Below are 27,641 nucleotides of genomic sequence, written 5' to 3' on the forward strand. Positions count from 1 at the left end.
GTACCTTAGCTCTCCTCAGGTCTACCACCAGCTCCTTAGTCTTTTTCACATGAAGCTGCAGATAATTCTGCTCACACCATGTGACAAAGTTTCCTACCGTAGCCCTGTACTCAGCCTCATCTCCCTTGCTGATGCATCCAACTATGGCAGAGTCATCCGAAAACTTCTGAAGATGACAAGACTCTGTGCAGTAGTTGAAGTCCGAGGTGTAAATGGTGAAGAGAAAGGAAGACAAGACAGTCCCCTGTGGAGCCCCAGTGCTGCTGATCACTCTGTCGGACACACAGTGTTACAAGCACACGTACTGTGGTCTGCCAGTCAGGTAATCAAGAATCCATGACACCAGGAAAGCATCCACCTGCATCGCTGTCAGCTTCTCCCCCAGCAGAGCAGGGTGGATGGTGTTGAACGCACTGGAGAAGTCAAAAAACATGACCCTCACAGGGCCCGCTGGCTTGTGCAGGTGGGCGTAGACACGGTTCAGCAGATAGACGGTGGCATCCTCAACTCCTAGTCGGGGCTGGTAGGCAAACTGGAGGGGATCTAAGTGTGGCCTGACCATAGGCTGGAGCAGCTCCAGAACAAGTCTCTCCAGAGTCTTCATGATGTGGGAGGTCAATGCTACCGGTCTGTAGTCATTGAGGCCGCTGGGGCGCGGCGTCTTCGGCGCAGGGACGAGACAGGACGTCTTCCACAGTACAGGAACCCTCTGGAGCCTCAGGCTCATGTTGAATACATGGCGAAGTACTCCACATAGCTGAGGGGCACAGGCTTTGAGCACCCTGGTACTGACACCATCCGGTCCTGCAGCCTTGCTTGTGATGAGACGTTTCAGCTGTCTTCTCACCTGTTCAGCTGTGAAGCCCAACGTGCTGGTTTCGTGTGGGGAAGGGGTATAGTCATGAGAGCATGGTGGGGGACTGTGAGGAGGGGTAGGAGGGAAGAGTGGAATATGTGTTGGTTGGGGGCCGACAACAGATGGCTCATCTGGGGGATGGGCAGGGGCCACAATGTCAAATCTGTTAAAGAGCAGGTTAAGTTCATTGGCCCTGTCCTCACTGCCTTCAGCTCCTCTGTTGCTAGTTTGCCGGAACCCAGTGATGGTCCTCATCCCCCTCTAGACCTCTCTCATGTTGTTCTGCTGGAGATTCCACTCAAGCTTCCTCCTGTACCTGTCTTTAGCCTCCCCGATCCTGGCTTTCAGGTCCCTCTGTATTGCCCTCAGCTCCTCCCTATTTCCATCTCTAAACGCCCTCTTTTTAGCGTTCAGGATGTCCCTAATGTTCTTTGTCACCCATGGCTTGTTATTTGAATAACAAAGGACAGTTCTTGTCGGAACATTGCAGTCCACACAGAAGTTGATGTAATCAGTGATGCACTCTGTGAGCCCATCAATATCCTCTCCATGTGGCTCACAGAGTGCCTGCCAGTCTGTCACCTCAAAGCAACCCTGGAGCGCCTCATAAGCCTCCTCCGACCATTTCCTCACTGCCCTCGAGGTTGCAGGTTTACTCTTCACCAGAGGCACGTAGCAGGGTTTTAGATGCACCAGGTTGTGATCTGACCTTCCCAATGGGGGGAGGGGAGAGGAGCTGTATGCATCCTTAACGTTATGAAGGCCAACATGCCATTAGCTTTCTTCACTGCCTGCTGTATCTGCATGCTTACTTTCAGTGACTGATGAACAAGGACACCCCTTTTCCTAACTTCCCCTTTTCCTAACTTGACACCATTCAGATAGTAATCTGCCTTCCTGTTCTTGCCACCAAAGTGGATAACCTCACATTTATCCACATTAAACTGCATCTGCCCACTCACCCGACCTGTCCAAGTCACCCTGCATTCTCATAACATCCTCCTCACATTTCACACTGTCACCCAGCTTTGTGTCATCTGCAAATATGCTAATGTTACTTTTAATCCTTTCATCTAAATCATTAATGTATATTGTAAATAGCTGCGGTCCCAGCACCGAGCCTTGTGGTACCCCACTAGTCATTGCCTGCCATTCTGAAAGGGACCCGTTAATCCCTACTCTTTGTTTCCTGTCTGCCAACCAATTTTCAATCCATGTCAGTACCCTACCCCCAATACCACGTGCTCTAATTTTGCCCACTAACCTCCTATGTGGGACCTTATCAAAGGCTTTCTGAAAGTCCAGGTACACTACATCCACTGGCTTTCCCATGTCCATTTTCATAGTTACATTCTCAAAAAATTCCAGAAGATTAGTCAAGCATGATTTCCCCTTCGTAAATCCATGCTGACTCGGACCTATCCTGCTACTGCTATCCAAATATGCTGCTATTTCATCTTTTATAATTGACTCCAGCATCTTCCCCACCACTGATGTCAGACTAACTGGTCTATAATTGCCTTTCTCTCTCCCTCCTTTCTTAAAAAGTGGAATAACATTAGCTACTCTCCAATTCGCAGGAACTGATCCTGAATCTATAGAGCATTGGAAAATGATTACCAATGCGCCCACGATTTCTAGAGCCACCTCCTTAAGTACCCTGGGATGCAGACCATCAGGCCCTGGGGATTTATCAGCCTTCAGTCCCATCAGTTTACCCAACACCATTTTCTGCCTAAAGCAAATTTCCTTAAGTTCCTCCGTTACCCTAGGTCCTCTGGCCACTATTACATCTGGGAGATGGTTTGTGTCTTCCCTAGTGAAGACAGATCCAAAGTACCTGTTCAACTCGTCTGTACTTCTTCCTATAGATGCTGCCTGGCCTGCTGCATTCCACCAGCATTTTGTGTGTGTTGCTGTCCGTCTGTTATTTGCCTGAGTTCATCCTATAGCCCTCTGAACCTTTCCAAATGTCTTTTAAACCTATAACACTTTGAACCTTTCCAAATGTCCACGTCCCTGTCCAAATATCTTTTAGATGTCAATGTAGCTGCCTCTACCATCTCCTTCTGGCAGCTTGTTCTATGTGCCCACCACTTGCAGAAAGAAAAATGGGAACTGTTGCATGACATCCCACCTCTCCTGGAAGTTCTGCGAGTCTCCCGCATATTGATTGCGGCTCCCTGACGCCTGCAAATTATATACAATATCCTGGAAATCGATTTTTTTTGAGAGGGAGAGCGAGAGCAGGAGCGAGAGTGAGCATCCTGATTGGTTTTTCTTTGTGCTAAGTAGACCTATCAGTTTTCTCTGTGGGCGGGCTTTACAGTCGACCTCTCTCTCTCTTTCATTGTCCATCGGTTCAATTTAGTGTCCTGCAGAGTGTTTCAAAAAAAGAAAATATAAAACATACATCACCCCAGACTACACTAAAGTGTACCCCTGCCTAATAGGGGTCAAAAATAACGACAGCATTGCTCGCTGCACTGTTTGCAACAGTGACTTTTCTATTGCCCATGGTGGGTTAGGACTGTAAAAGACATGTTGAGGTGAGTTTAACAGGTGTCATTCGTCCATTAGCATAGCTAACGTTATTTAAACTAGCTGGCCAGCTGCTAAGGAGCGACTCTATTGATGTCCTACGTGATGAGGCCAAACTCCCTGTATACGTGCTTAAAGTTGTAATAGAATTAATATAAATGACTCCATGATAATATAAGTACATATTTTAATGTCACCTTTTCTGCATATACCCAGCTTGGTTTACAGATTAGACAATATCACTAAACAAAGTATTACACAAGACAGTATAATAAGGATGTATCTTATGCTTTTATTTCTTTTAGGGACCACAACATATTAGGGAGGCTAAGCGCAGGGAAGGCTGCTCAAGTATTTCACAGTTCTTTTCAGCAGAAAGCCAAAGTCTGACAGAGGAGGTGACTGGAGCTGAGGTGTACTTTACACCTTTCATTGTTGAGCATAACCTGCCATTCCAGGTGTGTAAGCACACAGGCAAGCTATTCAGGAAAATGTTTCCTGATTCAGAAATACCAAAAAACTGTGCCTGCTCATCAACCAAGACAGCAGCAATTGTGAACATGGCACTGGGATCTGAATGTTCAGAGGATCTGTACAAGTTCTTCCGAACAGAAAAAAGGCCTTACAGTACTTTGGTTGACGAAAGCAACGATATCATGTGTGAGAAGGAATGTGCCATTTTAGCCAGGTGCTAGAATGAAACACAGGATAAGGTAACAGTTGGATTTGTAGACATGCCAGTATGCAATGATGCCAAAGCTGAAAACATATTCAACTGCACTGCATCATCCATGCATGACAAAGGCCTTGAATGGTCTAGTTGTGTAGGATTTAGCAGTGACAATTGCAATGTGATGATTGGCAAAAACAGCTCTGTCTTGTCAAGAGTGAAAGCACAGGCCCCTCATATTTACAGCGTTGGCTGTCCAAGTCTCCTGGTCAACGTCTGTGCCAAAACTGCTCCTAAGGAGCTCTCAGTGTCACCTGAAGAACTGCTCATTGACATCTACTATTACTTTGAGAAAAGTTCCAAACGAAGAGAAGACCTAAAACAGTTTCAGGAGTTTTGCAATGTTGCCCAACAGAGAGTACAAAAGCATTGTCCTACACGCTGGCTTTCTTTAGGAAAAGGTTTGGACCATCTGCTCCACCAATGGCCAGCCTTTATTTCATATTTTGAGTCAAGGAGTGAGAATCAGAAGTCATCTCATATTCAGAAGAGGCTGAAAGACCCCCGAATGAAAATATACACATGCTTTCTCCATAATGTCACACAATGTTTTGACAAATTCAATTTGATTTTTCAAAACAAGACACCTATCCTCTTCAAGTTGGATCAGAGTGTAGAAGATAGAGCGAGTCCAGAGAAGATTTAGTCATAGTCATAATCATAGTCATACTTTATTGATCCGGAGGGAAATTGATTTACTAGAATGTTACCTGGGTTTCATCACCTAAGTTACAGAGAAAGGTTGAACAAGTTGGGTCTTTATTCTTTGAAGCGTAGAAGGTTGAGGGGGGACTTGATAGAGGTATTTAAAATTATGAGGGGGATAGATAGAGTTGACGTGGATAGGCTTTTTCCATTGAGAGTGGGGGAGATTCAAATGAGGACATGAGTTGAGAGTTAAAGGGCAATAGTTTAGGGGTAACATGAGGGGGAACTTCTTTACTCAGAGAGTGGTAGCTGTGTGGAACAAGCTTCCAGCAGAAGTGGTTGAGGCAGGTTCGATATTGTCGTTTAAAGTTAAATTGGACAGCTATATGGACAGGAAAGGAATAGAGGGTTATGGGCTGAGGGCAGGTCAGTGAGAGTAGGAGTTCGGCACGGACTGGAAGGGCCGAGATGGCCTGTTTCCGTGCTGTAATTGTTACATGGTTATAAGAGCTCCTGCATGACATAGCTAGCAGATTTATTAGGCCAAAGGTATTGAGAGAACAGAACATTCAGGAGATAGATGTGAGCAACCCTGAAACTCATTGCCCAGATGAAGAGCTTTTTACTGGGTACCTGGCAAGGAGGCAGTTGCTAAGTGAGGAAGCACAAGAGATCCCCCCTTACAAGACAAAGCAGTTCTTCCAAGATGCCAGAGCATTCTATGTCAGGTGCTTTCAAAAAATCTTGGAGAAGTTCCCAATGAGAGACCAAATCTTGATTTGTCAGTGGTCAATATAGAGAGCCAAGATGAGGTGAATCCAGAGCAGATTTTGGCTTTGGCAGAGAGATTTCCAAATGTGATCAAGGCAGATGCAAGAGAACAGCTCGACTTGGAAGTTCTGGATTATGTCTCGACTAACCTTGAAGGACTAGTGCCAAACTACAAAAGTTTGCCAGTTGATGAGTTCTGGGGGAAGCTGTCCAAAGTAAAATCTGTGAGCACAGGGCAGTTGAGATTCAGAGAGCTCTGCCAGTTGATGAAGCTGCTTTTGGTGCTGCCAAATTGTAATTGTGATGTATTGTGGGCATTCAGCATGGTGCGTCACATTAAGACAGAATTCAGAAGTCAGCTGTCTCACAAAACACTCGTGAATCTATGTCTTGCAAAATTAACAAATTCATTGACACAGACTGCTATGAGGTTGAGACTTCCGGCAAAATGCTCAAAGAAGCATAGTTTCAATATGCGATCAAATAAATTGTTGTGTTCTTTCACAATCAAATGTACTGTATACGTGCACCCTTGGAGGTCGACTGGGTGGTGGGGGGAAATGGGGTTGCGGGGGGGCGGAGGTGCTCCCTCCCTGAAATGAGTGTTTGCAGGGTGGGATGTCTGCTGTTGGAAACTCTCAGCAGTTTGGGCATCTTGTTTTAATTGAATTGACTTTATTTCTTACATCCTTCACATACACAAGGAGTATCATTATGTTACATCTTTATGTTACGTCTCCATCTAATTGTGCAATGTGCAGTCATAGTAATTTATAATAAATAGAACAGTCAATGTAATATAAAATTAGTGTGAGTTCATCAATTTGATGGTCTGGTGGAAGAAGCTGTCCTGGAGCCTGTTGGTCCTTGCTTTTATACTGTGGTACTGTTTGCCGGATGGTAGCAGCTGGAAGTTTGTGGTTGGGATGGCCTGGGTCCCCAGTGATCCTCGGGCCCTTTTTACACACCTGTCCTTGTAAATGTCAGGAGGAATTCCCTGTCCTGAATCATGGGAAGTTCACAACTACAGATGCGCTGGGCTGTCTGCACCAGAGTCCTGTGATTAAGGGAGGTACAGTTCCCATCCCAGGCAGTGATGCTCTCAATTGTGCCCCTTTTGAAAGTTCTTAGGGGCCCATATCAAACTTCCTCAACCGTCTGAGGTGAAAGAGGTGCTGTTGTGCCTTTTTCACCACACAGCTGGTGTGTACAAACCACATGAGATCCTCAGTGATGTGTATGCCGAGGAACTTACAGTTGTTTACCCTCTCAGCCCCAGATCCATTGATGTCAATAGGGGTTAGCCCATTTCCATTCCTCCTGTAATCCACTACCAGCTCCTTTGTTCTTGCAACATTGAGGGAGAAGTTGTTTTCTTTGGTGGCCATGTCCAATCAAGAAGCTATCAATCTCTGACTTAAATACACCCAATGACCTGGCCTCCACAGCTACATATAGCAACAAATTCCACAAATTCACCACCCTTTGGCTAATGAAATTTCTTTGCATCTCTGTTTCGATAGGGCACCCCTCTATCCTGAGGCTGTGCCCTCTTGTCCTAGACTCTCCCACAATGGGAAGCATCCTTTCCACATTTACTCTGTCTAGGCCTTTCAGTATTCGAAAGGTTTCAATGAGGTCTGCCTCATCCTTCTGAATTCCAGCAAGTACAGACCCAGAGCCATCAAACCCTTTCATTGCTGGAATCATCCTTGTGAATCTCCTCTGGACCCTCTCCAATGCCAGCACATCTTTTCTAAGCAGAGTTGCCCAAAGCTGCTCATAATACTCAAGGTGAGGCCTCACCAGTGCCTTATAAAGCCTCAGCATCACATCCTTGCTCTTATATTCTAGATCTCTTGAAATGAATGCTAAAATGGCATTTGCCTTCCTCACCACCAACTCAATCTGTAAGTTAACCTTCATGTGTTCTGCAAAAGGACTCACAATTCTCTCTGCATCTCAAATTCCTGTATTTTCTCCCCATTTAAAAAATAGTCCACACATTTATTTCTGCTACCAAAAGTGCATGATCATGTATTTTCCAACATTGTATTTCATTTGCCACTTTCTTGCCCATTATCCTAATCTGTCCAAATCTTTCTGCATCCTACCTGTTTCCTCAACACTGCCTGCCCCTCCACCAATCTTTGTATCATCTACAAACTTGGCAACAAAGCCATTTATTCCATCATCTAAATCATTGATATACAGCATAAATGGACCCAAAACTGACCCCTGCGGAACACCACTAGTCACTGGCAGTCAACCAGAAAAGGATCCTTTTATTCCCATTTGCTGCCTCCTACCAATCAGCCAATGCTCTAACTATGTTAGTAACTTTCCTGTAATACCAGAGGCTCTTAACTTGGTAAGCAGCTTCATGTGTGGCACCTTGTCAAAGGTCTTCTGAAAGTTCAAATATACATCCACTGCATTCCCTTTATCTATCCTACTTGTAATCTTGTCAAAGAATTTGAGGTTTGTTAGGCAGGATTTTTCCCTGAAGGAAACCATGCTGATTTTGTGCTATCTTGTCCTGTGTCACCAAGTACTCCATTACCTCATCCTTAACAATTGACTCTTAACATCTTCCCAACCACTGAGGCCAGGCTAACTGGTCTATAATTTCCTTTCTGCTGCTTTCCTCCTTTCTTAAAGAGTGGAGTAACATTTGCAATCTTTTAGTCCTCTGGCACCATGCCAGAGTCCAATGATTTTTTGAACGATCTTTTCTAATGCCACCTCAATCTCTAACGCTACCTCTTTCAGAACCCTAGGGTGCAGTTTCTCTGGTCCAGGTGACTTATGTATCTTTAGGTCTTTCAGCTTTTTGAGCACCTTCTCTTTTGTAATAGTAACTGCACCCACTTCTCTTCCTTCACATGCTACAACATCAGGCATACTGCTAGTGTCTTCCACAGTGAAGGCTGACGCAAAATATACATTTAGTTCATTTCCACAGTGAAGACTGAAGTAAAGTAATCATTTTCCACTGTATTGTTGCCCAAAACAAATTTCACAACATGTGTAAGTGATAATAAAGCTGATTCTTTTTCTGATTGCTACCCTATCCTTTCTGCACTGAATACTCTCCTAAATGTGGCCTGACCAATGTTTTCTACAAGTGCAACATGATCTCAATTATCACCTTGGCCTCTAAAGGCAAGCATACCAAATGCCTTTTTCATTATTCCATCCACCTATGTCATTACTGTCAGGAGCTATGGACTTGCACCCCATGATCCTACTGTACATCAACACCCTTGAGGTCCCTGCTTTTAACTGTATATGACTTACCAGAATTTGACCTCTCAAAATGCATTGCCTCACACTTAGAATTAAATTCCATCTGCCACTACTTTGCTCAACTTTCCATCTGATCTGTGTTCACTATATTTTGGATTTGGTTCATCATAAATTCCATGTGCCCTAACCTTCTGGACCAGTCTACCATGGAAACCGTTGTTAAATGTTTTACTAAAGTTCACATAGAAAAAATAATTCACCCTGTATTCATCAATTCTCTTTGTTGCTTCCTTAAAAAACATGATCCTATTAGTGAAAAAGGATTTCCACCTCTAAAAGCCATGTCAATGATTCCTAATCAATCCATGCTTTCCTAGAGTTCATAGCTCATGTCCTATTTGATGTTCCAATAATTTCCCTACCACAGAGATAAGGCTCGTCATTCTGTAGTTATCTGGTTTATCCCTGTTGCTCTTCATATATAAAGGAACAACAACCATTTTAAAGTCTTCTGGTAACTTAGTTGTGGCTAATGAGGATGTAAAAATCTCCATCAGGCCCCAGCTATCTTCTTCCTTGTTTTCCACAGCATTCTGGGATAGATCTCATACAGCCCTGGGGATTTATCTACCCTTTACTTTCCAAGATGTACAACACCTCCAATTTCTTACTGCCTGCATGTTCCAACAAACATATCCCTCTTTGAATCCACTGCCTTCCATATCCTTCTCCTTGTTGAGTACAGATAAGAAATGTTTAGAACTTCATCCATGTCCCTTGGCTCTAAATGTGGATTACCGTTTTGGTTTGAAGGGGGTCATACTATTTCCCGTGCTGGCCTGTTGCTAATATATTTATGTAAAGACTTAAGATTATCTATAATCTTAACTGCCATGGATATTTCAAAGTTCAAAGTAAGTTTATTATCAAAGTACATATATGTCAACACATAGAAGCCTGAGATTCATTTTCTTGCAGGCATACTCAATACATCCATAATAGATTAATAACCATAATCATTGAAAGGCCGCACCAACTCGGGTCTGCAAAAAGTCAACAAACTCTGCAAATACAAAAAGAAAGAAATAATAATAAAATATAAGCAATAATTATCAAGAACATGAAATGAAGAGTCCTTGAAAGTGAGTCCATTGGTTGTGGGAATACTTCAATGATGGAACACGTGAGGTTGAGTGAAGTTTATTCCATTCGGTTCAAGAGCCTGATGATTCAGCTGTAATAACTGTTTCCGAACCTTATTGCGTAAGTTCTGATGGCAGCAGTGCGCCCCCACAAGTTGGTGGGAGTTTTGGAAGTCTGGTCGCGGGACCAGCCATAGACGCACAGGGTGGAAAGATACGGTGGGCGAGAACCTGGTGTGTGTCCGCCCTTGCCTGGGTGCCAGGTTCACCGCTGAATAACGATCGTGTCTGGAACGGAGGGATCACAGTCGGTGACCTCAGCAGTAAAAAAAGATCATAACCTGAGTTGGATGATGAATGCTGCTTTCCTGTGACGCTTCGTGTAGATGAGCCCAGTGGTGGGGAAGGCTTTACCCATGATGGACTGGGTCATGTCCACTACTTTTTGTAGGATTTTCTGTTCAAGGGCTTTGGTGGCTCCATACCAGGCTGTGACACAGCCAGTCACTATACTATCCACCACACATCTATAGACATGGAAACATAGAAAACCTACAGCACAATACAGGCCCTTAGGCCCACAAAGTTGTGCCGAACATGTCCCTACGTTAGAAATTACTAAGCTTACCCATAGCCATCTATTTTTCTAAGCTCCATGTACCTGTCCAAAAGTCTCTTAAAAGACCCTATCGTATCCGCCTCCACCACTGTTGCTGGCAGCCCATTCCACGCACTCACCACTGTGCATAAAAAACTTACCTCTGACATCTCCTCTATACCTGCTCCCAAGCACCTTAAACCTGTGTCCTCCTGTGGCAGCCATTTCAGCCCTGGGAAAAACTTTGATGTTTGTCAAAGTTTTAGATGCCATGCTGAGTCTTCACAAACTCCTAAGGAAGTGGAGGCGTGCTGTGCTTTCTTTTGAATTGCCCTTACATTCTAGGCCCAGCATAGGCTCTCCAAAATAACACCAAGGAATTTAAAGTTGCTGATCCTCTCCACCTCTGATCCTTCGATGAGAACAGGCTTATGAACCTCTGGATTCCTCTTACTGCAGTCAATAATCAGCTCCTTGGTCTTGCTGACATTGAATAAAAGGCTGTTGTTGTGGCACCACTCAGCCAGATTTTCAATCTCCCTTCTACATGCTGATTCATCACCACCCGGTACCAGTCGATTATTCCTCTTTTGCTGTCTTGAAATCAGACTTTCTCCTAATTTACAACCGTATTTTGGCAAAAGAATAAATCAAGGAAGTGAGTGCACCTGTAGCTAACAAGGGAAATTAGGGATAGTATCAATTCCAAAGAAGAAGCACACAAATTAGCCAGAAAAAGTGGCTCACCTGAGGACTGGGAGAAATTCAGAGTCCAGCAGAGGAGGACAAAGGGCTTAATTAGGAAAGGGAAAAAAGATTATGAGAGAAAGCTGGCAGGAAACATAAAAACTGACTGTAAAAGCTTTTTTAGATATGTGAAAAGAAAAAGATTGGTTACAACAAATGTAGATCCCCTACAGACAGAAACAGGTGAATTGCTTATGGGGAACAAGGACATGGCAGACCAATTGAATAACTACTTTGGTTCTGTCTTCACTAAGGAGGACATAAATAATCTTTGGAAATAGTAGGGGACAGAAGGTCTAGTGAGGTGGAGGAACTGAGGGAAATACATGTTAGTAGGGAAGTGGTGTTAGGTAGATTGAAGGGATTAAAGGCAGATAAATCCCCAGGGCCAGATGGTCTGCATCCCAGAGTGCTTAAGGAAGTAGCCCAAAAAATACTGGATGCATTAGTGATAATTTTTCAAAACTCTTTAGATTCTGGACTAGTTCCTGAGGATTGGTGGGTGGCTAATGTAACCCCACTTTTTAAAAAAGGAGGGAGAAGGAAACCGGGGAATTATAGACCAGTTAGCCTGACATTGGTGGTGGGGAAAATGCGAGAGCCTGTCACAAAGATGTGACAACAGCACACTTGGAAAGCGGTGAAATCATCGGACAAAGTCAGCATGGATTTGTGAAAGGAAAATCATGTCTGACAAATCTCATAGAATTTTTTGAGGATGTAACTAATAGAGTGGATAGGGGAGAACCAGTGGATGTGGTATATTTGGATTTTCAAAAGTCTTTTGACAAGGTCCCACACAGGAGATTAGTGTGCAAACTTAAAGCACACGGTATTGGGGGTAAGGTATTGCTGTGGGTGGAGAATTGGTTAGCAGACAGGAAGCAAAGAGTGGGAATAAACGGGACCTTTTCAGAATGGCAGGCGGTGACTAGTGGGGTACCGCAAGGCTCAGTGCTGGGACCCCAGTTGTTTACAATATATATTAATGACTTGGATGAGGGAATTAAATGCAGCATCTCCAAGTTTGCGGATGACACGAAGCTGGGTGGCAGTGTTAGCTGTGAGGAGGATGCTAAGAGGATGCAGGGTGACTTGGATAGGTTGGGTGAGTGGGCAAATTCATGGCAGATGCAATTTAGTGTGGATAAATGTGAGGTTATCCACTTTGGTGGCAAAAACAGGAAAACAGATTATTATCTGAATGGTGGCCGATTAGGAAAAGGGGAGGTGCAACGAGACCTGGGTGTCGTTATACACCAGTCATTGAAAGTGGGCATGCAGGTACAGCAGGTGGTGAAAAAGGCGAATGGTATGCTAGCATTCGTAGCAAGAGGATTTGAGTACAGGAGCAGGGAGGTACTACTGCAGTTGTACAAGGCCTTGGTGAGACCACACCTGGAGTATTCTGTGCAGTTTTGGTTCCCTAATCTGAGGAAAGACAGCCTTGCCATAGAGGGAGTACAGAGAAGATTCACCAGATTGATTCTTGGGATGGCAGGACTTTCATATGATGAAAGACTGGATCGACTAATCTTGTACTTATTGGAATTTAGACGATTGAGGGGGGATCTTATTAAAATATATAAAATCCTAAAAGGATTGGATAGGCTAGATGCAGGAAGATTGTTCCCAATGTTGGGGAAATCCAGAATGAGGGGTCACAGTTTGAGGATGAAGGGGAAGCCTTTTAGGACCGAGATTAGGAAAAACTTCTTCACACAGAGAGTGGTGAATCTGTGGAATTCTCTGCCACAGGAAACATTTGAGGCCAGTTCATTGGCTATATTTAAGAGGGAGTTAGATATGGCCCTTGTGGCTAGGGGGATCAGGGGGTATGGAGGGAAGGCTGGTACAAGGTAATGAGTTGGATGATGAGCCATGATCATACTGAATGGCTGTGCAGGCTTGAAGGGCCAAATGGCCTACTCCTGCACCTATTTGCTATGTTTCTATGTTTCTATGACAATTCCTATCCCTCTTCAAGTGTATCTTGAAACTTGCAGAATTGTTGTCACTGTTTCTAAAGTGTTCCCCAACTGGCAGTTCTGCACCTACCCAATTTTCTTTCCAGAGATGAAGTTAACTAAAGTCCTTCTCTATATTCTCTTCATATTTTTATACTGTAATACCTATTTGATTTGATTAACCAATTTCCCCCTGGGATCAATAAAGTATGACTATGACTATGACTATGACTATGACTATGACTAAGTTGATATCTACCCCATGTTATGACCAGCCGGAGAAGAGCCTCTGTAGAATCAGTACAAATGAAATCTGATCTTCATTTGTACTGATTTTACATAAGACAAACCCAGCTGGTGGCACAGTGGCATCAGCGTCGGACTTCAGGATGAAAGGTCCCAGGTTCAGATCCAGCCAACCAGCTCTCCTGCACGCTTCCCGTCCGTGCTGCGTTACGAGCTGGTGATCTCTTTGGAAACTCACCCAGCAGAAGGCAATGGCAAACCACTGCTGTAACTTGCCTCATAAGCGATTCCCCACTAGGTCAGAGAGGCGTGGAGGGAAATCGACCGCTAACCGGAGAAACTCCGGATGCGACATACCTTTCCTTTCCTTTTACATAAAACATCGCAGAATTCATTACTTTTTAAATTTTATATTAAAATTCCCACAATTCTCTTTGTCTTCATTGCATACTGTACAATGCATATTAAAGTTATTAAAGATTAAGCTTCCATAGTCTCTGTGATGAGTTCTCATTTTAACAAAACTTTCTGGTGATCTAGAGTGCAAGCAAGACTAAGGGAAAGACTTAGTATTCATCTCTACAATGTGCCTTGTTAACTGCAAATTCAAGAGCCTTGTGATTAGTGCACATCCTAGTTTGATTGACCTTCAAAGTATTTGCCAGATTTTAAAACAGAAAGGCTGGATTGTTAAAGGAGGGATTGAAGGAGCTTTGAGGCATTGAACACATACACTGTCCTCCTCATAAATACAAACTATTGTATTGCTGGCAAAGTGCTCCTATGTTTTTTCTCCTGACTCTGAAGCTGTGGACTTTGACTTTATGGATGTTAGTGTTTTTGTAAATATTACTGTCCAGTAATCTGCTATGGCTGATGGAAAGCATTTGCATCATGCAATTTAAGAACTACAGAAAAAAATAAGTATATGGTACTAATTCTTGAAATAGTCTAAGTAACATAGAAATATAGAAAACTTACAGCACAATACAGGCTCTTAGGCCCACAAAGTTGTGCCGAACTTGTCCCTACCTTAGAAATTACTAGGCTTACCTATAGCCCTCTATTTTTCTAAGCTCCATGTACCTATCCAAAAGTCTCTTAAAAGACCCTATTGTATCCGTCTCCACCACCGTTGCTGGCAGCCCATTCCACGCACTCACCACGCTCTGAGTAAAAGACTTACCCCTGACATCTCCTCTGTATCTACTCCCCAGCACCTTAAACCTGTGTCCTCTTGTGGCAACTATTTTGGGAAAAAGCCTCTGACTATTGTGATGAAAGAGGGTTACAAAAGTACACATAGACTAAGATGTTAACTGTCCTGTGCTAGCACCAGTGAGATCAACAGTTGATCTGCCACCTGTCTTCAGGAGAGAGAGATAAGTAAGGCAATGGAGCAGCATTTGGAAATGTTAATGAAGAGACAAGAGAGTTTAACGGAAGGAGACACCGGTCTGAATATTGTCAAGACCGGTTCCTTTTGAACCCTGAACTGTTTGAAGTGTGATGGACAGGCGATACCCCAGCAGGGGGGATAAAAAGGGGCGGGTTCGCTAAGACACAACACACGCCACCACGAGGTAACGAGACCCTGGAAGCTGTGTGCCCCCACAAGTTGGTGGGAGTTTTTGGAGGTCTGGTCGTGGGACCAACCATAGACGCACAGGGTGGAAAGATACGGTCGGCGGGAACCTGGTGTGTGTCCGCCCTTGCCTGGGTGCCGGGTTCACCGCTGAAGAACGATCGTGTCTGGAACGGAGGGATCACAGTCGGTGACCTCAGAAGATATTACAAAGGGCTCACCCGAAAGCTAACTGCGAGGAATATCGAAGGTCTGTTTGGAAACCGATTTGCATATTCATTTGTTTTCTCTCTCTCTCTCTCCAACGGCATGACGGCGATTACTGCGAACTGAACAAAACTGAACTCTGTCACTTGTGATTGAACATTTTACCCCTAGACTGCGATAGAGCTTGATTGATCCTATTCTCCTAGTTCTGTGTACATGTGTGTTTATTCATTGCTAACCTGTTGCATTTATATCCTTACTATTAGAGTATTGTGTTGCTTATTTCTTTAATAAAACTTTCTTAGTTCCAGTAATCCAGACTCCAACTGAGTGGTCCATTTCTGCTGGTTCGGCAACCCAGTTACAGGGTACATAACATAAGTGGGGTTCTCGTCTGCGATTTTGAACGCTAAATTTGGGACGGGGTAAATTGATTGGGTTAAAATTCCCGAAAGAAAGAAAAGGCAAACAGCAGAAATGGAGATTGAGGAATTTCTAAAGGCGCCGACCTTGGAGGCATTAGAGGATGCCAGGAAAGCAGAATTGGCAGCTGTGGCCAAACGGCTGAATCTTGTTAAGGGGAAGTCGACAATGAGGAGAGAGGAGATACACAGAACTATCGCAGAGCACTGTGTATCTAAAGGTGTGTTTCCCCAAGGGGAGCTGGAGGTGATATCTATTGGGAAACCTGGTGGAGACGCAGTACAGGTGCAGCTTGAAAGACTGAGACTCGAGCACGAGTTCCGGGTACGGCAGCTAGAACACGAAGAGAAACAGAGGGAAAGGGAATTCGAGCTGGAGAGGTTAAAGATAAGGACAGAGCAGGGGCCCATGCCGAACCAAGGTGGAGGGTTCAGGGCGACCCAGGAGGTTAGGCTGGTTCCCCCATTTAACGATACCGATGTGGATCGGTACTTTCTCCATTTCGAAAAAGTTGCTGCAAGTCAGGACTGGCCGAGGGATAAGTGGACTGTTTTGCTTCAGAGTGTACTTAAAGGAAAAGCCCAACAAGCTTACTCAACTTTGTCCGCGGAAGATGCCCAGAGGTATGAGGTGGTGAAAGAGGCCATCCTCAGGATTTATGAGTTGGTCCCGGAGGCATACCGGCAGAGGTTCCGGAATGCGAGGAAGCAGTGGGACCGCACGTATTTAGAGTTTGCCCGTGAGATGCAGACATATTGTGAGTGTTGGTGCGCCTCGAAAGGGGTAGAGGGGGATTATGACAGACTGCTACAGCTCATCCTGATTGAGCAGTTTAAAGGTTGTATCCCTGAGGGTATGAGACCCTACCTCGATGAGAAAGAGGCAGCCACGTTAGCCGCAACTGCCAAGTTAGCGGATGAGTACGCGTTGACGCATAAAATGAAGTTTGCCCCGAGTAAAGGCTACCAGAAGGGTAGTCAGGATGGCGGGGAGAGTCCGCCGGAAAAGTCAGTAAGTAAGCCGGGGACTAGTGAGAAGAATAAGGTAGACCGGGAGCAGTCTGGTAGGAAGTCTCCTGGGGTCGTCTGTTATAATTGTGGGAAAGTCGGACACTTTGCGTCCAGGTGCTTTGCCTCAAAGAAGGAGACGGGGAAAGGAAAAACAGCGATTTCGACTGGCTGTATTGAGCTGGTAAACAAACCGCTAGGAGAGGAGGGGGCTAGCAAAGTTCAGGAAGGGCGTGAGAGGTTTATCTCGGCTGGATTGGTGTCGGAGAAGGAGGGGTTAAACCCAGTTCCAGTGCGGATCTGGAGAGACACGGGAGCGTGTCAGTCATTGATATTGAAGAGTGTGTTAGACTTTAGTTCAGAGACCCAGACTGGGGAGGTCAGGGTCAAAGGTATTGGGGAAGGGACAGAAGCAGTACCCTTGCACCAGATACACCTAAAAAGCGACTTGGTCTCTGGACTAGTCACGATCGGGGTGAGGCCCGAATTACCGATGAAAGGCGTGGAAGTCTTACTCGGTAATGACCTCGCTGGCGGGGAGGTGTACTCAGCAGTGAGATTGACAGGGCCGCCTGTCAGCATTAAGGCCCCGCCCATGGACTCACAGGTTCATCATGTTTGCGCAGTGACTCGCTGTATGTTCAGAGAGACTGCTGAGACGTTTCTACCAGCCTTGTACAAGGAGGGGGTAGAAAGTGAAAAGAAGGAGTGAAATGAAACAGGAGGAAGTGGGGAAATTAAGGTAGATTTATCATTAGAAAAGAAGGACTTTATACAGGCACAGGAGCGAGACGAGGAAACAGCTCTCTGTGAAACAGAATTAGGAAGGGAGCCAGTGAATTATGGTGTGAAGGGGGAGGTGCTAAGGAAGGAAGGGAGACCAAGTACCACAGATGAGGAATGGGGGGTGGTGCAAAAGAGTTATGGGGATGAGATTTTTAACCTGGCCCACAAGGTACCCCTCGGTAGACATTTTGAGGTGCTGAAGGAAACAGTCGGCGGAGCCATGAGAGAGTTTTTCTGGCTGCACAGGAGGAAGGATGTTATTGATTATTGCAGACGCGAACTGAGACGGTCACAGGCTTTTGATATGCTAACAAACCTAGTCAGTGTTAGCACGGAAATCAATGAAGCTAGGGTGCCACCTGATAAGGGGAAAACCCATTTTGAAAAGATGAGTATGGTACCGACCAGATGGGAGAAGGCTATTGTTTTGGCCAGCTCTGCTGATAAGGTCTCTCCCTTAATCCCCGAACAAAGCGACCCTTTAGGAGAGCTAATTAAACGGCTCGCACACGTGTGTTTGATTGTCCCGAGGCGATGCAAAGGACTGGGACGTTGGTTGGTGTTTGTCATGCTAGGTCAGCCTAGTGAGCAGCATCCCTATAGAATGAGTAATTCAGTGACGAAAGGGCTAAAGAACACAGAAGTGTATATTGGTGATGTAACACGGCTGTCTGAAGCCAGCTTGATAGTGAACCTTGAAAAAATTAGTTTGGCCACGCGAAGGTCACTTATCTTGGAATTGTGGTAACACAGGGGCAGTTAGCAGCGATGCAATCTAAGGTGCGGGCTATCTCTGACATCCCAACCCTGGCAGACAAGAGGGCCCTCAGAAGGCTCTTGGAGATGGTGGGGTACTGTAGGAAGTTTTGCAATAACTTTTACTGCCCCCCCCCCGACTAAGCCCTTGCGAAAGAAAACTAAGTCGGGATGGGACGACCCTTGTTATCGTGGTCCGGGATGAAACCCAATGAGAGGTTACACTGATCACAATTCATCAGTGTTTTCGGCCACTATGACGTTTGCTAAGTTGGAGTCTGGTGCTACAGGAATTTGATATAAAAATTACACATATAAAAGGAACGGAAAATGTGTTTGCTGACTGTCTGTCAAGGTGTTGACAACTTAAAATTCTCTATATTAGCCAAATAGCTGATGAAGATGTATATTTGTGTGTATCTAATAATATATTCATGCTTATAATTTTTACCCCGGTAAAAATCCTTAAAGGGGAGGGGCGTGACAAAAGAGGGTTACAAAAGTACACATAGACTAAGATGTTAACTGTCCTGTGCTAGCACCAGTAGGATCAACAGTTGATCTGCCACCTGTCTTCAGGAGAGAGAGAGATAAGTAAGACAATGGAGCAGCATTTGGAAATGTTAATGAAGAGACGAGAGAGTTTAACGGAAGGAGACACCGGTCTGAATATTGTCAAGACCGGTTCCTTTTGAACCCTGAACTGTTTGAAGTGTGATGGACAGGCGATACCCCAGCAGGGGGGATAAAAAGGGGCAGGTTCGCTAAGACACGACGCACGCCACCACGAGGTAACGAGACCCTGGAAGCGGTGCGCCCCCACAAGTTGGTGGGAGTTTTGGAGGTCTGGTCACGGGACCAGCCATAGACGCACAGGGTGGAAAGATACGGTGGGCGAGAACCTGGTGTGTGTCCGCCCTTGCCTGGGTGCCGGGTTCACCGCTGAATAATGATCGTGTCTGGAACGGAGGGATCACAGTCGGTGACCTCAAAAGACATTACAAAGGGCTCGCCCGAAAGCTAACTGCGAGGAATTTCGAAGGTCTGTTTGGAAACCGATTTGCATATTCATTTGTTTTCTCTCTCTCTCTCTCCAACGGCATGACGGCGATTACTGCGAACTGAACAAAACTGAACTCTGTCACTTGTGATTGAACATTTTACCCCTAGACTGCGATAGAGCTTGATTGATCCTATTCTCCTAGTTCTGTGTACATGTGTGTTTATTCATTGCTAACCTGTTGCATTTATATCCTTACTATTAGAGTACTGTGTTGCTTATTTCTTTAATAAAACTTTCTTAGTTCCAGTAATCCAGACTCCAACTGAGTGGTCCATTTCTGCTGGTTTGGCAACCCAGTTACGGGGTACGTAACACTATCCACACAATCAATGCCTCTCATCATCTTAAACACCTCTATCAGGTCACCTCTCATCCTCCATTGCTCCAAGGAGAAAAGGCCGAGTTCACTCAACCTATTCTCATAAGGCATGCTCCCCAATCCAGGCAACATCCTTGTAAATCTCCTCTGCACCCTTTCTATGGCTTCCACATCCTTCCTGTAGTGAGGCGACCAGAACTGAGCACAGTACTCCAAGTATGGTCTGACCAGGGTCCTATACAGCTGCAACAATACCTCTCAGCTCCTAAATTCAATTCCACGATTAATGAAGGCCATACACCGTATGCCTTCTTAACCACAGAGTCAACCTGCGCAGCTGCTTTGAGCGTCCTGTGGACTTGGACCCCAAGATCCCTCTGATCCTCCACACTGCCAAGGGTCTTACCATTAATACTATATTCTGCCATCATATTTGACCTACCAAAATGAACCACCTCACACTTATCTGGGTTGAACTCCATCTGCCACTTCTCAGCCCAGTTTTGCATCCTATCAATGTCCTGCTGTAGCCTCTGACAGCCCTCCACACTATCCACAACACCCCCAACCTTTTTGTCATCATCAAACTTACTAACCCATCCCTCCACTTCCTTATCTAAGTTATTTATAAAAATCACAAATAGTAAGAGTGGCCGAACAGATCCCTAAGGCACTCCACTGGTGACTAACCTCCATGCAGAATATGATCTGTCTATAACCACTCTTTGCCTTCTGTGGGCAAGCCAGTTCTGGATCCACAAAGCAATTTCCCCTTGGATCCCATGCCTCCTTACTTTCTCAATAAGCCTTGCATGGGGTACCTTATCAAATGCCTTGCTGAAATCCATATACACTACATCTACTGCTCTTCCTTCATCAATGTGTTTAGTCACATCCTCAAAAAATTCAGTCAGGGTCATAAGGCATGACCTGCCCTTGACAAAGCCATGCTGACTATTCCTAATCATATTATACCTCTCCAAATGTTCATAAATCCTGCCTCTCAGGATCTTCTCCATCAACTTACCAACCACTGAGGGAAGACTCACTGGTCTATAATTTCCTGGGCTATCTCTACTCCCTTTCTTGAATAAAGGAACAACATCTGCAACCCTCCAATCCTCTGGAACCTCTCCCGTCCTCATTGATGATGCAAAGATCATTGCAAAGGCTCAGCAGTCTCCTCCCTCGCCTCCTACAGTAGCCTGAGGTACATCTCATCCAGTCCTGGCAACTTAGTCAACTTGATGCTTTCCAAAAGCTCCTGCACATCCTCTTTCTTAATATTTACATGCGCAAGCTTTTCAGTCTGCTGTAAGTCGTCACTACAATCACCAAGATCCTTTCCACAGTGAATACTGAAGTAAAGTATGCATTAATTACCCCTGCTATTTCCTCTGGTTCCATACACACTTTCCCACTGTCACACTTGATAGGTCCTATTCTTTCACGTCTTATCCTCTTGCTCTTCACATACTTGTAGAATGCCTTGAGATTTTCTTTAATCCTGCCCGCCAAGGCCTTCTCATGGCCCCTTCTGGCTCTTCTTATTTCCTTCTTAAGCGCCTTCCTATTAGCCTTATAATCTTCTAGATCTCTAACATAACCTAGCTCTCTGAACCTTTGGTAAGCTTTTCTTCTTGACTAGATTTATTACAGCCATTGTACACCACAGTTCCTGTACCCTACCATAACTTCCCTGTCTCATTAGAATGTACCTATTCAGAACTCCACACAAATATCCCCTGACGTTTGCCACATATCTTCCGTACTTTTCCCTGAAAACATCTGTTTCCAACCAATTTCCTGCCCGATAGCCTCATAATTCCCTTTACTCCAATTAAACGCTTTTTTAGCTTGTTTGTTCCTATCTCTCTCAAATGCTGTTGTAAAGGAGATAGAATTATGATCTCTATCTCCAAAATGCTCTCCCACTGAGAGATCTGACACCTGACCAGGTTCATTTCCCAATACCACATCAAGTACAGCCTCTCCTCTTGTAGGCTTATCTACATACTGTGTCAAGAAACCTTCCCGAACCCACCTAACAAACTCCACCCCAGCTAAACCCCTTGCTCTGGGAAGATGCCAATCGATATTTGGGAAATTAAGATCTCCCACGTGACAACTCTGTTATTATTACACCTTTCCAGGTGTACTTCTGCATATAATAATAAACGGACCAAGGCTTGATTATGCTTCACAGATGTTGCTTTTCACAGCTAGTGCCAGCTTTGGAAATGAGGCTCAGTGTTAACTGGACGTAAGGATTTATCTTCTTGCCTAAAATAAGTGGCCTTGAATTTATATACATGGGTTTTCAGCAGTTATTCTAATAGATGAAAGGAAAGCATTTAAAGCAACACATACTTATGACCTTGCTTGAAAAATATGACATTTTGAAGATAGCTTATGTATATATTTCATGACATTCTGAAATAATCATTAACTTTACAGAATATTGAACAATATAACTTAGTCAAGTACTTGTTTAAAGGCCTCTCAAATGTTGCTGTCATATCTGCTTCCAGCAACTCTTGTAGCAACACATTCAGGGCACCTACCATTCAAGGCTCCTGGTGAATCTCATCTGCACCCCTTCAGATTTTTCCTGCAGTGTGACAATGAGAAATGCAACAAGGCTCTAGCTACGGTTTAACAAATGATTTGTATAGTTGTACCATAACCTTCCTGTTCTTATTATTTCTGTGCCATGGCTAATGAGCGCAAGTATCCCAGTGTTGCTATCTTCAGGGATCCTGGTTCATGTACAACTATGCTACTCTGTTCTTCCTTGGAGTACTATCACTCAGTATATATCCAAGGCCTGTTAGTCCACTCGTGAATTACCTCACATTTTATGGGATTAAATTGAAAGTGCCATTTTTCTGCTCATTTTACCAACTGATAAATATCATTGTACAGCTAAAGGCTACCTTCCTCATCATTGGCACCACCACCAATTTTTGTTACTCTTCAATTCAAGTACACTGTTGGTCACAGGTTTCCAGTCACAAAAAGAACCTTGCACTATTTCTTTTCCTCCTGTCACTCAACCAATTTTGGATCTAATTTGTTGAATAGTCCTGGATTATATGGATCCATCACCAATGCGAGAACTTGTCAAACCTTTACTGAAGTCTATAGAATACATCAACTGTATTAGCAGCAGACCTGGTCACCTTGTCAGAAATGTTGTCAACAAAACCATGCTCACTATCCATGATCAATTTCTATCTCTGCAAGGGCAGATTTCAGTGTTTTCTCCACCGATCTTCCTACATTCATTAGTCTGTAATAACCCTGCTATCCCCCTTTAATAAATGTGCCATATTCCCCGACCTCTTTCTATCTGGCACCTTTTGAAATCCAAGAGGATTTGAAAATTTTGTGAGCCTCAGCAGCCTCCTCCCTGGCCTCCCGTAGCAGCCTGAGATTCTCATTAGGTCCCAGGGATTCATCCAACTTTAAGCAGACAAAGAAATCTAATACCTCATCATTTTCAATGGTAAGCACAAGAGATTTTGCAGGTGCTGAAAATCCAGAATTACACACACAAAATGCTGGAGGTATTACCTTTTTGTGTGTTGCTCTTTTAAATGGTAATTTGTTCTAGAATTTTACCTTCTACCTTTCTGGATTCTCCTGTGGTATACCACAGTGATTAAAAACGGATCCTTATTATTTGGTACATACGTATATTGTCATCCTCCATACTGAATACAAACAGAATTATTAAGACCTTGCTTACTTTAATTTAATGATTGTCACTTTGGTCTCTAATTCATTTGTCTCCTTTTTCTGATTATCACCTTGCCCGTGTGCACAGAAAATGCTTTGAGGTTTTCGTTCATCTTGCCTGGCAGTGTCATTTTGTGTCCCATTGTTATCTTACATGTTCTGTGGGGCCTTGCTTGTTTTTTCAGTTCTCTAAACTTAGCATAAGCTAATTTTATTTACTTATTCCAACACTTGACATCCCTTGACACTAGAGATGATAGACTTCTGGCATTGCCTTTTCCCATTATCAGAGCACATTGGTCATGAGGTTTCACTGTTTCATTTGAACGCCTTCCACATGTTGACTTTAGATTTAGTCAGTGGCGGCGCTGAGGTGTGCTAGCACCAGCAGAAATTACAGTAGCACTACCATAGCACCACCAAGAAACTAACTGAATTTTGACATACAAATTGTAGCTGTTTCTCTGTATAGTTTTGAATACAGCTTGTATCTCCAGTTGATCTAGTGAAACAGCGCCCCCAAATACCATAGCACCCACGCAGCAATAAAGTTATAAACTCTGTGCTGGTCTAAGGTCAGATCCACTCCACACTTCTGCTTAATCGTTCATTCTCAATGTCTTGCCATTGCTGTCCTCAGATCAGTTAAGCTGATCTAAGATCACTTAAGGTAGTGATGTCACTCACTCTCACTCACTCAAGAGACTGATAGTATACACACATTGTTCAGGATCCAGGTGCAGATCCATGGTCTCACGAGACTAACGGATACCACACACACACACATTATGCTTTTACAGCTAGCGTGGGCTTGGCATGTGCATTATTTTGGTCGGCATGAAAAATGGATCAATTTTTGGTGAGAAAACGACCTCATCCAGAGGAATCAGTGGTGTCTCAGCCTGAGCCTGTCCTAATTGAAAGTGACATGCAGAAAGAAGTAAGGGAGGATGAGAACGATTTGCTTGATAAAGGACATGCAAAGATTGTCCAAAAAAATCTGAGTATATGAGAGCAGTGGTTGAGTTTCTACGCTATACTGTGTGCCAAGGCATTGCCCAGCGAGGACACCAGGAGGGTGATGGATCTGGCAATAGGGGAAACTTTGTTCAGTTGCTCAGTGTAATTGGGCAGTTTGATAAGACTGTAGCTTAAAAAAAATAGAGAACAATCCTGGAAATGCAAAAAACACCCATCACGATATCCAAAATGAAATTATGGGTATTATGGCAGATAGTTTACACTTCGTACTTTATTGCCGCCAAACAATTGATACTGGAACGTAAAATCATCACAGCGATATTTGATTCTGCGCCTCCCGCTCCCTGGATTACAAATATTAGATATTAAAAATAGTAAAAATAAGTAAATATTAAAAATTTTAATTATAAATCATAAATAGAAAATAGAAAAGTGGAAAGTAAGGTAGTGCAAAAAAAACCGAGAGGCAGGTCCGGATATTTGGAGGGTACGGCCCAGATCTGGGTCAGGATCCGTTCAGCAGTCTTATCACAGTTGGAAAGAAGCTGTTCCCAAATCTGGCCATATGAGTCTTCAAGCTCCTGAGCCTTCTCCCAGAGGGAAAAGGGACAAAAAGTGTGTTGGCTGGGTGGGTCATGTCCTCGATTATCCTGGCAGCACTGCTCCGACAGCGTGCGAAGATTGGTTTGTGTGATGTGCTGCGCCGTGTTCACGATCTTCTGCAGCTTCTTTCAGTCTTGGACAGAACAACTTCCATACCAGGTTGTGATGCACCCTAGAAGAATGCTTTCTACGGTGCATCTATAAAAATTATTGAGGGTTTTAGGGGACAGGCCAAATTTCTTCAGTTTTCTCAGAAAGTAAAGGCGCTGTTGGACCTTCTTGGCAGTGAACTCTGCTTGATTGGACCAAGTCAGGTCATTTGTGATACTGACCCCGAGGAACTTAAAACTTTTGACATGTTCCACTTGCGCACCACCGATGTAAATTGGGTCATGCAGTCCGCTACTAGATATGGTCAGACATCTAATAAGAGCAGAAATCAAGGAGGCTGGACATTTTGCCATCATGGTGGATGAAAGTAAAGACTTGAGTAAAAAGAAGCAAATATCAGTGGTGGTGCGGTATTTCAATAACGAAACAGTGCTTGAAGAATACTTCACTCCAGCAGAAGAGTTGGACGCAGAGTCGCTTCTTAAAAGCATTGAACAGACACTCGCCCAGTGTGTTATTGATAAGAACGTGTGTATAGGCCAGTGTTATGACTGGGTGGCAGTGATGCCCGGGTGCAATAACAGGGTACAAGAAAGGTTCAGGAAAGAGGTCCCGCAGGCATTATATATACACTGCCATGCTCACCGGCGTAAACTTTTTTTCTGTGGATGTTATGAGCAATGTACAACAAGCGGGTGAGTTTTTTGAAATTGTGCAGCTGCTTTACAACTTCTTTTCAAACCCCGTTGCCCACGAACTTTTCATGAAGAAACAGAGAGAACTGGAATCAACTGCACAGTCCGTGAAGTTGAAGAAATTGTCCGATACATGCTGGGCATGGCAGTATACAGTTTCGTGGGCTTTAAGGAAATCACTCCTTGCCATTCTAGCTACACTACAGGATATTATGGGTCAACCAAATGCACGGAGGAAAATGGAGGCCAGAGCTGTAAATGGACTGATTGGCGAGCAGTTTGTTTTACTTCTCACTCTGTTCGAGGATTTATTCTGAATCACCAAGTTCATGTCAGACCAGCTACAATCTCCCAGTTTGGAGCTTTCATCCGCTGTGGACTTGGCTCAGTCCGTTATTGATGTACTCTCAGCAAAATGGGGATAGGAATCATGGAGTGAACTTCAGGCAAGAGCTAGGGACCTGTGCGTCAAGGCCGGTATACAGAGCAGACCACATGAAAGGAGACAGGCCCAGCCACCCTGCCGCCTACATGATTTTGTTGTTGAGTCCCAAACTGAACGCACACCTGTCACATCCTCTGATGACCTTCGCAAGCACTGTTTCTATCCAGTTATAGACAGACTTCTGACTGAAATGAAAAGAGGGTTCTCAGTTGAGACTGGGAATGTTCTGACTGGAGTCTCAGCATTGAGTCCCAAACACAAGTTCTTCCTAGGCAAGAATTGTCTTTGGCCAATGGCCCAATACTATGGAGTGACTGAAGTGAACCTGACTGCAGAGTTACATCAGGTTCGGCGTCTGCTGGAAACAAAACAAAAGCAAGGACAGGCAGTGAATGACACAGTGGAATTTCTAGCTCTAATGAGACCCTACCGCGATGCATTTATAGATTTATACAAACTAATCTGCATATCACTGACTCTGCTTGTGACATCTGACTCATGCAAACGGAGTTTCTCTTGCCTCAGACACTTCAAAAACTACCTAAGGAATAGCAGCGGCGATGCTCGGAGTGGCAACTTGACCCTGTTGGCCATAAACAGCCGGAGGACCAAAGCACTTGACATCCAGAAAATCATTGATGCTTTCACCACCAATCACAACAACAGACGGATTGTGCTTCTCTGAAAACATCAGTGGTGAGTGCAGTTGATATTTTTAAAATTTGGGCCTAGACTAATGCTGATTATAATTATTATTTTGTGTGGATAGTCCTTATGTTTCCTGCAAATTCTAAAATATTACATTTACTGCTATTAAGCCCATTGGTTTTGCTTAGACTTCTAAGTGGTGATTCTGTTGATTTTTGTTTTAAATTCAGTAGCCAAATTAATTAAGGTATTGCATGGTTAGAGTACGATTTGTCCAACTCCTGGTAAAGCCTTGCATCTGTTGTTTGCCTGAAATAACGGTGTATCTTTTGGCATTGTCTGTCTATGTAATGTCAATAGCAGTGGACATTGTGGGTTAGTGTTGTGCTTTTCAGTTGAAAAGCATGCATTTGACGCTGATTGCTGGATTGGTGCGTGATTCACCTTGTGTGCTGTGGGTCGGATGCTCTGTTGGTTTGTTTGTTTATGCTCTGTGTAGCCCGGGTCGTCTCTGATGCTGTTGACACTGTCACAGTTCACTTCTATATTATATTTATCAATTGCTGTTGCTTGTGAATCAACAGAGGCATTTATAGTAGGCAGATAATGCTTGTAACTGACTTTTGAACGCCACGCGTCTGGCCTTGCGAATACATACAGTACATCCCTCAGCACCATCACTGAATAATTCAGCCCCACTGTAGCACCAGCAAGAAAAAACCTCTGTCTCCACCACTGGATCTACTTGCAAGTAGCTGAACCCAATGCACTTAAGC

This window comes from Mobula hypostoma, chromosome 22 (genome assembly GCF_963921235.1).
Source record: "Mobula hypostoma chromosome 22, sMobHyp1.1, whole genome shotgun sequence".
NCBI classification, from domain to species: Eukaryota; Metazoa; Chordata; class Chondrichthyes; order Myliobatiformes; family Myliobatidae; genus Mobula; species Mobula hypostoma.